Below are 14,559 nucleotides of genomic sequence, written 5' to 3'. Positions count from 1 at the left end.
ACTCACAAACACACACCTTACCTGAACACAACCAATCACAAACACACACCTTACCTGAACACAACCACTCACTCACAAACACACACCTTACCTGAACACAACCACACACCTTCCCTGAACACAACCACTCACAAACACACACCTTACCTGAACACAACCACACACCTTCCCTGAACACAACCACACACCTTCCCTGAACACAACCACTCACAAACACACACCTTACCTGAACACAACCACTCACAAACACACACCTTACCTGAACACAACCACTCACAAACACACACCTTACCTGAACACAGCCACTCACAAACACACACCTTACCTGAACACAACCACTCACAAACACACACCATACCTGAACACAACCACTCACAAACACACACCTTACCTGTACACAACCACTCACACACACACAACTTACCCGAAAACAACCACTCCCAAACACACACCTTACCTGAACACAACCACACACACACACCTTACCTGAACACAACCACTCATAAACACACAACTTACCTGAAAACAACCACTCACAAACACACACCTTACCTGAACACAACCACACACCTTACCTGAACACAACCACTCACAAACACACACCTTACCTGAACACAACCACTCATAAACACACAACTTACCCGAACACAACCACACACACACACACACACACCGTGGCTGTCTGTTGCTTCTAGGTAGGATAGGGGTTAACACAAAACACACACCGCCCTCTCCCACGGGGGGTAGTGATCTCACCCATCTGTCTGTCAGAGGGGTCCCATCACCCGGGGTTACGTGGCAAATTACAGGGTTAAACTAAAGACCTGCCACAGTCTGACTGACACTGCCCCATCGCTACACCTCAACCCGTCACACAAACATTTCAATTAGCAGACGTCCTCTCTTTCATTCTTTCTTTCTTTCATTCTTTCTTTCTTTCTTTCTTTCATTCATTCTTTCTTTCTTTCTTTCATTCTTTCTTTCATTCTTTCATTCTTTCTTTCATTCTTTCATTCTTTCTTTCATTCTTTCTTTCATTCTTTCATTCTTTCAATCTTTCATTCTTTCTTTCTTTCTTTCCTCCTTTCCTGCTTTATCGTTCTCCCTTTCTATCTCTCTGCCATATTCTTCACCTCTCTTTCCCCTCCTCTCTCTCTGGGGTGAAGTGAGAAATTCTTGAAGTACATAAAGGTGTACCTCAGGGGTTGATTTTGGGACCCGTTTTCTTCTCTGTATATACATTGGGGCAAAAAAGTATTTAGTCAGCCACCAATTGTGCAAGTTAAAAATCCTACAATGTGATTTTCTGGATTTTTTCCCCTCATTTTGTCTGTCATAGTTGAAGTGTACCTATGGTGAAAATTACAGGCCTCTCATTTTTTTAAGTGGGAGAACTTGCACAATTGGTGGCTGACTAAATACTTTGCCCCACTGTATAAACACTGCTGGTCAATCTGTAATAAATAAAGATGAATCCTGCTGTATATGTGGACGATCGTATTATGTCTGCTATTGTCCTGACTGTTGGTCTGGCTGTGTCACAACGACAGTCAGATTTTACAGCTATGCAGGAATACCTTGCCGATTTCAAACTAAATTCATGTTGTTTTCAAACTCAGAATGTTCCAGATGAACTACGTGTTGACTCATTAGTTGGTTCTCCAATCCAACGCATATAAAAACACAGTCATGTGGATTGATATGGATCTAATGTTTATACAACATAATAGAGGAGCTGGTTAATAAGAAGGTTTACATTTTTAAAGTTGTCTTTTTCCGACAGAAACAGATTGTGATTTCCCTCTCCCCAGTCTCTGAGTCTCTCCGTCTCTGTCTCTCCCCGTCTCCATCTCTGTCTCTCCCCAGTCTCTGAGTCTCTCCGTCTCTGTCTCTCCCCGTCTCCATCTCTGTCTCTCCCCAGTCTCTGTGTCTCCCCGTCTCCATCTCTGTCTCTCCCCCGTCTCCATCTCTGTCTCTCCCCAGTCTCTGAGTCTCTCCATCTCTGTCTCTCCCCAGTCTCTGAGTATCTCCGTCTCTGTCTCTCCCCCGTCTCCGTCTCTGTCTCTCCCCAGTCTCTGTGTCTCTCCCCAGTCTCTGTGTCTCTCCGTCTCTCCCCGTCTCCATCTCTGTCTGTGTGTCTCTGTCTCTCTCCGTCTCTGTGTCTCTGTCTCTCTCCGTCTCTGTCTCTGTGTCTCTCCGTCTCTGTCTCTCTCCGTCTCTCCCCTGTCTTCGTCTCTCTCCGTCTCTGTTTCTCTGTGTCTCTACCAGTCTCTGTGTCCCTCCGTCTCTCCCCCGTCTTCATCTCTCTCCGTTTCTGTGTCTCTCCATCTGTGTCTCTCCCCGTCTCTCCCCCATCTTCATCTCTCTCCGTCTCTGTGTCTCTCCATCTGTGTCTCTCCCCGTCTCTGTGTCTCTTCGTCTCTCTCCGTTTCTGTCTCTCCGTCTCTCCCCTGTCTTCGTCTCTCTCCGTCTCTCCCCTGTCTTCGTCTCTCTCCGTCTCTGTTTCTCTGTGTCTCTCCGTCTTCGTCTCTCTCCGTCTCTCCCCCGTCTTCGTCTCTCTCCGTCTCTGTGTCTCTCCGTCTCTGTCTCTCTCCGTCTCTCCCCTGTCTTCGTCTCTCTCCGTCTCTGTTTCTCTGTGTCTCTCCCAGTCTCTGTGTCTCTCCGTCTCTCCCCCGTCTTCATCTCTCTCCGTCTCTGTGTCTCTCCCATCTTCGTCTCTCTCCGTCTCTGTGTCTCTCCGTCTCTCCCCCGTCTTCATCTCTCTCCGTCTCTGTGTCTCTCCATCTGTGTCTCTCCCCGTCTCTGTGTCTCTCCGTCTCTCCCCCGTCTTCATCTCTCTCCATCTCTGTGTCTCTCCCATCTTCGTCTCTCTCTGTCTTTGTGTCTCTCCGTCTCTGTCTCTCTCCGTCTCTCCCCTGTCTTCGTCTCTCTCCGTCTCTGTTTCTCTGTGTCTCTCCCAGTCTCTGTGTCTCTCCGTCTCTCCCCCGTCTTCATCTCTCTCCGTCTCTGTGTCTCCCCCGTCTTCGTCTCTCTCCGTCTCTCCCGTCTTCATCTCTCTCCGTCTCTGTGTCTCTCCGTCTCTCCCCTGTCTTTGTCTCTCTCCATTTCTGTGTCTCTCTGTCTCTCCCCTGTCTTCGTCTCTCTCCGTCTCTCCGTCTCTGTGTCTCTCCGTCTCTCCCGTCTTCGTCTCTCTCCGTCTCTGTGTCTCTCCGTCTCCGTCTCTCCCGTCTTCATCTCTGTCTCTGTCTCTCTACGTCTCTCCCCTGTCTTCGTCTCTCTCCGTCTCTGTGTCTCTCCGTCTCTGTCTCTCTCCGTCTCTCCCCTGTCTTCGTCTCTCTCCGTCTCTGTGTCTCTCCATCTCTCCCCTGTCTTTGTCTCTCTCCATCTCTGTCTCTCCGTCTCTGTCTCTCTCTATCTCTCCCCTGTCTTCGTCTCTCTCCATCTCTGTGTCTCTCTGTCTCTGTCTCTCTCCGTCTCTCCCCTGTCTTCGTCTCTCTCCGTCTCTGTCTCTCTCCGTCTCTTCCCTGTCTTCGTCTCTCTCCGTCTCTGTGTCTCTGTGTTTCTCCATCTCTGTCTCTCTCCGTCTCTCCCCTGTCTTCGTCTCTCTCCGTCTCTGTCTCTCCGTCTCACACTCCTCATTTTGTTTTTAGGCTCTGAACTTGATCTTAATCAAATAAAACTGAACACAATGTATTCTTCAGTAGAAGATGGTTAACGTGTGTTCTCCTGAAGTTGAGCGGTGAGGTATCACGCACGCACGCACGCACGCACGCACGCACACACACACACACACACACACACACACACACACCACCATATCTCACTGAGTTACCAGTGCAGAGAAGCCAGGCTCTTATCTCTGTCCTTGAGGGGCAGTCTTGTAACAGCCCTATATCAGGATGAATGAAAATGTCCCAAATGGCACCCTATTCCCTATATAGTGCACTACTTTAGCCCAGAGCTGGCACCCTATTCCCTATATAGTGCACTACTTTAGCCCAGAGCTGGCACCCTATTCCCTATATAGTGCACTACTTTAGCCCAGAGCTGGCACCCTATTCCCTATATAGTGCACTACTTTAGCCCAGAGCTGGCACCCTATTCCCTATATAGTGCACTACTTTAGCCCAGAGCTGGCACCCTATTCCCTATATAGTGCACTACTTTAGCCCAGAGCTGGCACCCTATTCCCTATATAGTGCACTACTTTAGCCCAGAGCTAGCACCCTATTCCCTATATAGTGCACTACTTTAGCCCAGAGCTGGCACCCTATTCCCTATATAGTGCACTACTTTAGCCCAGAGCTGGCACCCTATTCCCTATATAGTGCACTACTTTAGCCCAGAGCTAGCACCCTATTCCCTATATTGTGCACTACTGTTGACCAGAGCTAGCACCCTATTCCCTATATAGTGCACTACTTTAGCCCAGAGCTGGCACCCTATTCCCTATATAGTGCACTACTTTAGCCCAGAGCTAGCACCCTATTCCCTATAGTGTGCACTACTGTTGACCAGAGCTAGCACCCTATTCCCTATATTGTGCACTACTGTTGACCAGAGCTAGCACCCTATTCCCTATATTGTGCACTACTGTTGACCAGAGCTAGCACCCTATTCCCTATATAGTGCACTACTTTAGCCCAGAGCTAGCACCCTATTCCCTATATTGTGCACTACTGTTGACCAGAGCTAGCACCCTATTCCCTATATAGTGCACTACTTTAGCCCAGAGCTGGCACCCTATTCCCTATATAGTGCACTACTTTAGCCCAGAGCTAGCACCCTATTCCCTATATTGTGCACTACTGTTGACCAGAGCTGGCACCCTATTCCCTATATAGTGCACTACTGTTGACCAGAGCTAGCACCCTATTCCCTATATAGTGCACTACTTTAGCCCAGAGCTAGCACCCTATTCCCTATATTGTGCACTACTGTTGACCAGAGCTAGCACCCTATTCCCTATATTGTGCACTACTGTTGACCAGAGCTAGCACCCTATTCCCTATATAGTGCACTACTTTAGCCCAGAGCTGGCACCCTATTCCCTATATAGTGCACTACTGTTGACCAGAGCTAGCACCCTATTCCCTATATTGTGCACTACTGTTGACCAGAGCTAGCACCCTATTCCCTATATAGTGCACTACTTTAGCCCAGAGCTGGCACCCTATTCCCTATATAGTGCACTACTTTAGCCCAGAGCTAGCACCCTATTCCCTATATTGTGCACTACTGTTGACCAGAGCTAGCACCCTATTCCCTATATTGTGCACTACTGTTGACCAGAGCTAGCACCCTATTCCCTATATTGTGCACTACTGTTGACCAGAGCTAGCACCCTATTCCCTATATAGTGCACTACTTTAGCCCAGAGCTAGCACCCTATTCCCTATATTGTGCACTACTGTTGACCAGAGCTAGCACCCTATTCCCTATATAGTGCACTACTTTAGCCCAGAGCTGGCACCCTATTCCCTATATAGTGCACTACTTTAGCCCAGAGCTAGCACCCTATTCCCTATATTGTGCACTACTGTTGACCAGAGCTGGCACCCTATTCCCTATATAGTGCACTACTGTTGACCAGAGCTAGCACCCTATTCCCTATATAGTGCACTACTTTAGCCCAGAGCTAGCACCCTATTCCCTATATTGTGCACTACTGTTGACCAGAGCTAGCACCCTATTCCCTATATTGTGCACTACTGTTGACCAGAGCTAGCACCCTATTCCCTATATAGTGCACTACTTTAGCCCAGAGCTGGCACCCTATTCCCTATATAGTGCACTACTTTAGCCCAGAGCTAGCACCCTATTCCCTATATTGTGCACTACTGTTGACCAGAGCTGGCACCCTATTCCCTATATAGTGCACTACTGTTGACCAGAGCTAGCACCCTATTCCCTATATAGTGCACTACTTTAGCCCAGAGCTAGCACCCTATTCCCTATATTGTGCACTACTGTTGACCAGAGCTAGCACCCTATTCCCTATATTGTGCACTACTGTTGACCAGAGCTAGCACCCTATTCCCTATATAGTGCACTACTTTAGCCCAGAGCTGGCACCCTATTCCCTATATAGTGCACTACTTTAGCCCAGAGCTAGCACCCTATTCCCTATATTGTGCACTACTGTTGACCAGAGCTGGCACCCTATTCCCTATATAGTGCACTAATGTTGACCAGGGCCCTATATAGGGCGCCATTTGGAACACCTGAATAAATAGGCAAAACAAATGAAACCGTTTGGGAGAGAAAGAGAAGAGAGAGAGAAGAGGTGGACTCCAAATATAGGTGATGGACCCAGAACAATGCATCATGGGAGAGTGGAGGCTGGCTGCCCGGAGCGTTGATGATAAGACTGAAACAGGAAACGCTGTGTGTTGAGTTGGAGAGGAGCATTGCCGTGGTAACCTCAACACTGTCAGACACCATGGATTCAAGAGGGGGGGTCATCAACACTGTCAGACACCATGGATTCAAGAGAGGGGGAGGGGGGGTCATCAACACTGTCAGACACCATGGATTCAAGAGGGGGGGGTCATCAACACTGTCAGACACCATGGATTCAAGAGGGGGGGGGGGGATCATCCACTATGGACGAGTGGAGAGGTGAGAGATCACTCCTATGGGCATATAGAAGTGTACATGTCCATAGAAATAGAAGGCATAGAACTTGATTCCAGCTGAAATGTCAGACACCAACCTGCTGTAAACAGACACTAATGAAGAACACCACAGTCAGGTGGACACGTCTTTCCAGCATCCTCATGTCCATTCTACCTCTCCTTTTTCTATGTGTTGCTAGAAAAAACACACAACTAAAAAAAGAAAGCTCTGCGTTGTGGAAACGTTGATTATCAGGTTTATACTGTTGGCAGCATGTACACAGTGTACAAAACATTAAGAACGCCTTCCTTTTACTGAGTTGCCTTCAGAACAGCCTCAGTTCGTCGGGACATGGACTCTACAAGGTGTTGGAAGCGTTCCACAGGGATGCTGGACCATGTTGACTCCAATGTTTCCCACAGTTGTGTCAAGTTGGCTGGATGTCCTTTGGGTGGTGGACCATTCTTGATGCACACAGGAAACTGAAAAACCCAGCAGCGTTGCAGTTCTTGACACAAACCGGTGTGCCTGACCCCTACTAACATACCCCGTTCGAAGGCACCTCAATCTTTTTTCTTGCCCACTCATCCTCTGTCTCAAGGCTTAATTAAATCCTTGTTTAACCCGTCTCCTCCCCCTCAGACACACTGACTGAAGTGGATTTAACAGGTGACATCAGTAAGGGAGCGTATCAGTCTACGTGATGGAGAGAGCGGGTGTTCCTAATGTTTTGTCCACTCAGTGCATCTCCGTCAGTATCTCTACAAACATTCTGGGATGTGCTTTTCGCTAGATGTTGTATTTCTATGAAAACGTGCTGAAAATGTGAGGTTTCTATGTCGCTAACTAACACAATAACACAGATAACAAGGTAATAATATGGTTATTTTATACCAACTTCTTTCTACATGACAAAACTAAAAAGAGGCTTTAAACACCATGGTTGATGTGAACTCCTATTTCTCTCTCCTTTCAGGCAAAGAAAAAGCCTCGACCTCATACTGTACCCTTGACCCCAATTTGCAATCTTAATTCAACGTCTATGCTTACAGTACTCTGCTCCCCTCATCCCAGCCCTTCTCTCTCCCTCATCCCAGCCCTTCTCGCTCCCTCATCCCAGCCCTTCTCTCTCCCTCATCCCAGCCCTTCTCTCTGCCTCATCCCAGCCCTTCTCTCTCCCTCATCCCAGCCCTTCTCTCTCCCTCATCCCAGCCCTTCTCTCTCCCCTCATCCCAGCCCTTCTCTCTCCCTCATCCCAGCCCTTCTCTCTCCCTCATCCCAGCCCTTCTCTCTCCCTCATCCCAGCCCTTCTCTCTCCCCTCATCCCAGCCCTTCTCGCTCCCTCATCCCAGCCCTTCTCGCTCCCCTCATCCCAGCCCTTCTCTCTCCCTCATCCCAGCCCTTCTCGCTCCCCTCATCCCAGCCCTTCTCTCTGCCTCATCCCAGCCCTTCTCTCTGCCTCATCCCAGCCCTTCTCTCTCCCTCATCCCAGCCCTTCTCTCTCCCTCATCCCAGCCCTTCTCTCTCCCTCATCCCAGCCCTTCTCTCTCCCTCATCCCAGCCCTTCTCTCTCCTCATCCCAGCCCTTCTCTCTCCCTCATCCCAGCCCTTCTCGCTCCCTCATCCCAGCCCTTCTCTCTCCCTCATCCCAGCCCTTCTCTCTCCCTCATCCCAGCCCTTCTCTCTCCCTCACCCCTTCCCTTCTCGCTCCCTCATCCCAGCCCTTCTCTCTCCCTCATCCCAGCCCTTCTCTCTCCCTCATCCCAGCCCTTCTCTCTCCCTCATCCCAGCCCTTCTCTCCCTCATCCCAGCCCTTCTCTCTCCCTCATCCCAGCCCTTCTCTCTCCCTCATCCCAGCCCTTCTCGCTCCCTCATCCCAGCCCTTCTCTCTCCCTCATCCCAGCCCTTCTCTCTCCCTCATCCCAGCCCTTCTCTCTCCCTCATCCCAGCCCTTCTCTCTGCCTCATCCCAGCCCTTCTCGCTCCCTCATCCCAGCCCTTCTCGCTCTCTCATCCCAGCCCTTCGAGAGACAGGAAGAGATTAACAGGGGGGCGAGAGACAGGAAGAGAGTAAAAGGGAGAGTAAAAGGGGGGAGAGAGACAGGAGGAGAGTAAAAGGGGGAGAGAGACAGGAAGAGAGTAAAATGGGGAGATAGACAAGAAGAGAGTAAAAGGGAGAGTAAAAGGGGGAGAGAGACAGGAAGAGAGTAAAAGGGGGAGAGAGACAGGAAGAGAGTAAAAGGGGGAGAGAGACAGGAAGAGAGTAAAAGGGGGAGATAGACAAGAAGAGAGTAAAAGGGGGGAGAGACAGGAAGAGAGTAAAAGGGGGGAGAGACAGGAAGAGAGTAAGAGGGGGAGAGAGACAGGAAGAGAGTAAGAGGGGGAGAGAGACAGGAAGAGAGTAAGAGAGGGAGAGAGACAGGAAGAGAGTAAAAGGAGAGAGACAGGAAGAGAGTAAAAGGGGAGGGACAGGAAGAGAGTAAAAGGGGGAGGGACAGGAAGAGAGTAAAAGGGGGAGGGACAGGAAGAGAGTAAAAGGGGGAGAGACAGGAAGAGAGTAAAAGGGGAGAGAGACAGGAAGAGAGTAAAAGGGGGGAGAGAGACAGGAAGAGAGTAAAAGGGGGGAGAGACAGGAAGAGAGTAAAAGGGGGGAGAGACAGGAAGAGCAGAGGGGCTGAAGTCAAGTCCAGGCTCAGGACAAAACACTTCAGAGCCAGGGAAGTGCTGCGAGGTCTGGCACCACACACACACACACACACACACACACACACACACACACACTACTTGTGTCCTCAATTGTCCCATTAGAAGCGAGAGGGTGTGGGGAGGGACAGAGTGGCGCCAAGCACATTGGTGAAACCACACACACGTCCCCGGGAGACAATTCAACCGTCAACGGTTAAAGAATAGAATTGATGGACAAGCAGAACCAGCTAAAAGGTAATACCGTTCAGGTGAGGAGATGTGTGTGTGTGTGTGTGTTTACATACAGGACATGTCAGAGAGAAAATTATGCTTGAGCAAATGAGTGACGCGGCCGCAGGGTGAGGTTGGTTGTTGAGTGACGTTTGAGTGTGTGTGCGTGCGTGCGTGCGTGTGTGTGTGTGTGTGTGTGTGTGCGTGCGTGCGTGTATATGTGTGTGCGTGTGTGTGCGTGCGTGTATATGTGTGTGTGTGTGTGTGTGTGTGCGTGCGTGTATATGTGTGTGTGTGTGTGTGTGTGTGTGTCAGAGAGCGAACGAAAGAAAGAAAAAGACAACTGTAGAAAAGATGGAGGCGGAGGAATCTGGTGTGATTGTTGTCACGGTGACAGGAATGGAGGGAGGGCATGAGGAGGTGAGGAGTTGAGGAGTTCAGACAAGAGGAAGTGAATAGGAGGACGAGAGAGAGAGAATGTGTAGAGTGGTTCTGTTGGACCCTGAGGCCTCCAGTGCACTTCACCTATTACAATACACCAGGCGTGTTCCCAAATGGCTCCCTACTCACTATTTCAGAGCCCTGTGTACCCTGGTCAAGAGTAGTGCACTACGTAGGGAATAGGGGTACCATTTGACATGCAACATAGTACAATAGTGAGGTATACTCTCAACACCGCTCAGGGCCTGTCTTCATAAAGTGTCTCAGCGTAGAAGAGCTGATCTCAGATCAGTTAAGCCTTTCAGATCATATTGAATATGACATATGGACGGGTGTGACCTGATCCTAGATCAGTACTCCTACGCTAACACTTTTCCTTCCAGCATAACAAGGCTCAATTTCAAAGTATTTGGTTATTTGAACTTCTGGGGTTATTTGCGCTAAACAGCTGGGCCTATATATCATTGTCTCTCTACATCCTGTTTCTGAGGGTCTGTCTAATCTGTCTAATCAATCAATCACAGCAAACAAAATTAAACACACACTGTGTTCTTCACACACACACACACTGTGTTCTTCACAAACACACACAGAGAGATCAGGGTTTTACTTTCAGCATCATATGAGCCACCATTCTCCGGGTATCTGTGTGTGTACACTGACTCTCAGGCTCCCTGAGCACATCAGCAAACATCATTAGAGGAGGTAATGGAGGGAGTAAGGAGGATAGAAGAGAGGGGGAAAGGAGATGAGAGGAGAGGAAATGAGAGGAGAGGAAATGAGAGGAGAGGAGATGAGAGGAGAGAAAATGAGAGGAGAGGAAACAAGAGGAGATGAGAGGAAACAAGAGGAGATGAGAGGAAACAAGAGATGAGAGGAAACAAGAGGAGATGAGAGGAAACAAGAGGAGATGAGAGGAAACAAGAGGAGAGGAGAGGAAACAAGAGGAGAGGAGATAAGAGGAAATGAGAGGAGAGGAGAAGAGAAAGGAGAGGAGAGAGGAGATAAGAGGAAACGAGAGGAGAAGATAAGAGGAAACGAGAGGAGAGGAGAAGAGAGGAGAGGAGATAAGAGATAAGAGGAAACGAGGAGAGAGGAGAGGAGAGGAGAGGAGAAGAGAGAGGAGAGGAGAAGAGAGAGGAGAGGAGATAAGATAAGAGGAAACGAGAGGAGAGGAGAGAACAGAGACCCCAAAGCTCTGGTCATCGACACGTGAAGAGGAAGTATTTCCAAAACATCAACACTGCTGGCGGCTGCACAGATTAAAAAAGGACTCACACACTCCCAGAGATGTCCCCTCAGTGTCCTCTGTCAGGGATTAAAGGTGACATGTGTCACAAAGACCGTGTCTTTGTTTCTGTTCTTGGATTTACTGCTGCCCGTTGTTCGCCCCTCAACCGTCAACCTCACACACACACACACACACACACACACACACACACACACACACACGGTTAAGGCTTTTCTCCATGGCCTGTGACACAAACAAACACACACCAGTTAAAGGTTTGTGTGTGTGTGTGTCTCTACTCCGGGGGGTGGGTGTGTGTGTATGTGTGTTTACTTGTGTGTGTGGTACAGACCCTGTGGGACAGAAAGGTCAGGATCTGTGTTCCCAGATCCCAGACTCCCCAGCTGCATTATTACCACGGTAACATCCTGTCTGTCCTCCTGTCACTGCCCAGACACCTTCAATGTGTGTCTTTGTGTGTGTGTGTGACACTGTAGCCATGGCGATGTATGGCAGTGGTTTTGACCTTCCGTTCTAGTGACTGACATCATCAGAACGGACCTCAGACCCTCCGTTCTAGAGACTGACATCATGTTGACGGACCTCAGACCCTCTGTTCTAGAGACTGACACATCATCAGAACGGACCTCAGACCCTCTGTTCTAGAGACTGACATCATGTAGACGGACCTCAGACCCTCCGTTCTAGAGACTGACATCATGTAGACGGACCTCAGACCCTCCTTTCTAGAGACTGACATCATGTAGACGGACCTCAGACCCTCTGTTCTAGAGACTGACATCATGTAGACGGACCTCAGACCCTCCGTTCTAGAGACTGACATCATGTAGACGGACCTCAGACCCTCTGTTCTAGAGACTGACATCATGTAGACGGACCTCAGACCCTCTGTTCTAGAGACTGACATCATGTAGACGGACCTCAGACCCTCTGTTCTAGAGACTGACATCATGTAGACGGACCTCAGACCCTCCGTTCTAGAGACTGACATCATGTAGACGGACCTCAGACCCTCCTTTCTAGAGACTGACATCATGTAGACGGACCTCAGACCCTCCGTTCTAGAGACTGACATCATGTAGACGGACCTCAGACCCTCCTTTCTAGAGACTGACATCATGTAGACGGACCTCAGACCCTCCGTTCTAGAGACTGACATCATGTAGACGGACCTCAGACCCTCTGTTCTAGAGACTGACATCATGTAGACGGACCTCAGCCCCTCCGTTCTAGAGACTGACATCATGTAGACGGACCTCAGACCCTCTGTTCTAGTGAACGCTTCTACTCCTGTATTGCTTGCTGTTTGGGGTTTCAGGCTGGGTTTCTGTACAGCACTTTGTGACATCAGCTGATGTACGAAGGGCTATATAAATACATTTGATTGATTGACACATCATGTAGACGGATCTCAGACCCTCTGTTCTAGAGACTAAACATCATGTAGACGGACTCAGACCCTCTGTTCTAGAGACTAAACATCATGTAGACGGACTCAGACCCTCTGTTCTAGAGACTAAACATTATGTAGACGGATCTCAGACCCTCTGTTCTACAGACTGCACATCATGTAGACGGACTCAGACCCTCTGTTCTAGAGACTAAACATCATGTAGACGGATCTCAGACCCTCTGTTCTACAGACTGCACATCATGTAGACGGACCTCAGCCCCTCCGTTCTAGTGACTGACATCATGTAGACGGATCTCAGACCCTCTGTTCTAGAGACTAAACATCATGTAGAGGGGGGCCTGACCCTCAGTTCTAGAGACTGACACATCATGTAGAGGAGGGCCTGACCCTCAGTTCTAGAGACTGACACATCATGTAGAGGGGGGCCTGACCCTCAGTGAGGTGGCGTACAATTGGCCCAGGGTCGTCTGGGTTAGGGGAGGGTTTGGCCCAGCGTCGTTAGGGTAGGGTTTGGCCCAGCATCGTCTGGGTTAGGGGAGGGTTTGGCCCAGCGTCGTCTGGGTTAGGGGAGGGTTTGGCCCAGCGTCGTTAGGGGAGGGTTTGGCCCAGCATCGTCTGGGTTAGGGGAGGGTTTGGCCCAGCGTCGTCTGGGTTAGGGGAGGGTTTGGCCCAGCGTCGTCTGGGTTAGGGGAGGGTTTGGCCGGCTGGGATGCTCTTGTCCCATCTCACTCTTGCGACTCCTGTGGCGGGCCGGGCGCCATGCACATTGACACGGTTACCAGGTGTACCAGGCTGGCTTCCGGGTTAAGCAGGCATTGTTACCAGGTAGGAGAATAAACTGATATTACTAAGGATCGTTACCAGGTAGGAGAATAAACTGACATTACTAAGGATCGTTACCAGGTAGGAGAATAAACTGACATTACTAAGGATCGTTACCAGGTAGGAGAATAAACTGACATTACTAAGGATCGTTACCAGGTAGGAGAATAAGATGTAAAGTTATTGTCATGGACCGGCGGTTGCCTGGACTTGGTTCCAACAATTGCGTCATGAGACAACAAACCCGACAGAATAACAGGTCTACTGTAATGAATGATCGAACCTTAAAGCCATGGTTCACGACAGACTCTGCAAAACAACATGTTGAAGCAGGCTAACAGAAAGGTACTCACTGAGGAATCTACCTCACCTCTCTCCTCGGCCTCAAGTAACCCAGGAAACGGAGGTCGATTCTAAAGTAGAAAGGAACGTTTCAGTAGAAACTCTGTCATGAAAATTACAGATCTACCTAATCTGTTTCTGGTTGCTGTTAAACAAGTAGCATAATGTCAGAATGCAATGTGAAGAAGCTGACAGACTTCTCTCTTTCCTGGTCATGGGAATGAGTGTATATTATGAATTTCCATTCCTGCCTATGTATCGCTAATATAATATAATGATATGTCATTTCACCTCTCTACCTGAGACGGACCAGGTACCTCTTTTAGCCATTTCCCCTCTCAGCCTGAGACGGACCAGGTACCTCTTTTAGCCCGTTCCCCTCTCTACCTGAGACGGACCAGGTACCTCTTCTAGCCCGTTCCCCTCTCTACCTGAGACGGACCAGGTATATCTTTTAGCCCTTTCAACTCTCTACCTGAGACGGACCAGGTACCTCTTCTAGCCCTTTCCCCTCTCTACCTGAGACGGACCAGGTACCTCTTTTAGCCATTTCCCCTCTCAGCCTGAGACGGACCAGGTACCTCTTCTAGCCCGTTCCCCTCTCTACCTGAGACGGACCAGGTATATCTTTTAGCCCTTTCAACTCTCTACCTGAGACGGACCAGGTACCTCTTTTAGCCCTTTCAACTCTCTACCTGAGACGGACCAGGTACCTCTTCTAGCCCGTTCCCCTCTCTACCTGAGACGGACCAGGT

General features: G+C 49.3%; 1 protein-coding gene across 1 annotated transcript in view; it reads right to left on the bottom strand.

Annotated features, from left to right (window-relative positions):
• LOC135511796 (WD repeat-containing and planar cell polarity effector protein fritz homolog) overlaps window positions 1–14,559 on the bottom strand; it is a 185,825-nt gene that overhangs the window by 154,511 nt on the left and 16,755 nt on the right.

This window comes from Oncorhynchus masou, chromosome 24 (genome assembly GCF_036934945.1).
Source record: "Oncorhynchus masou masou isolate Uvic2021 chromosome 24, UVic_Omas_1.1, whole genome shotgun sequence".
NCBI lineage: Eukaryota > Metazoa > Chordata > Actinopteri > Salmoniformes > Salmonidae > Oncorhynchus > Oncorhynchus masou.
This window is presented reverse-complemented; position numbering and strand designations above follow the sequence as displayed.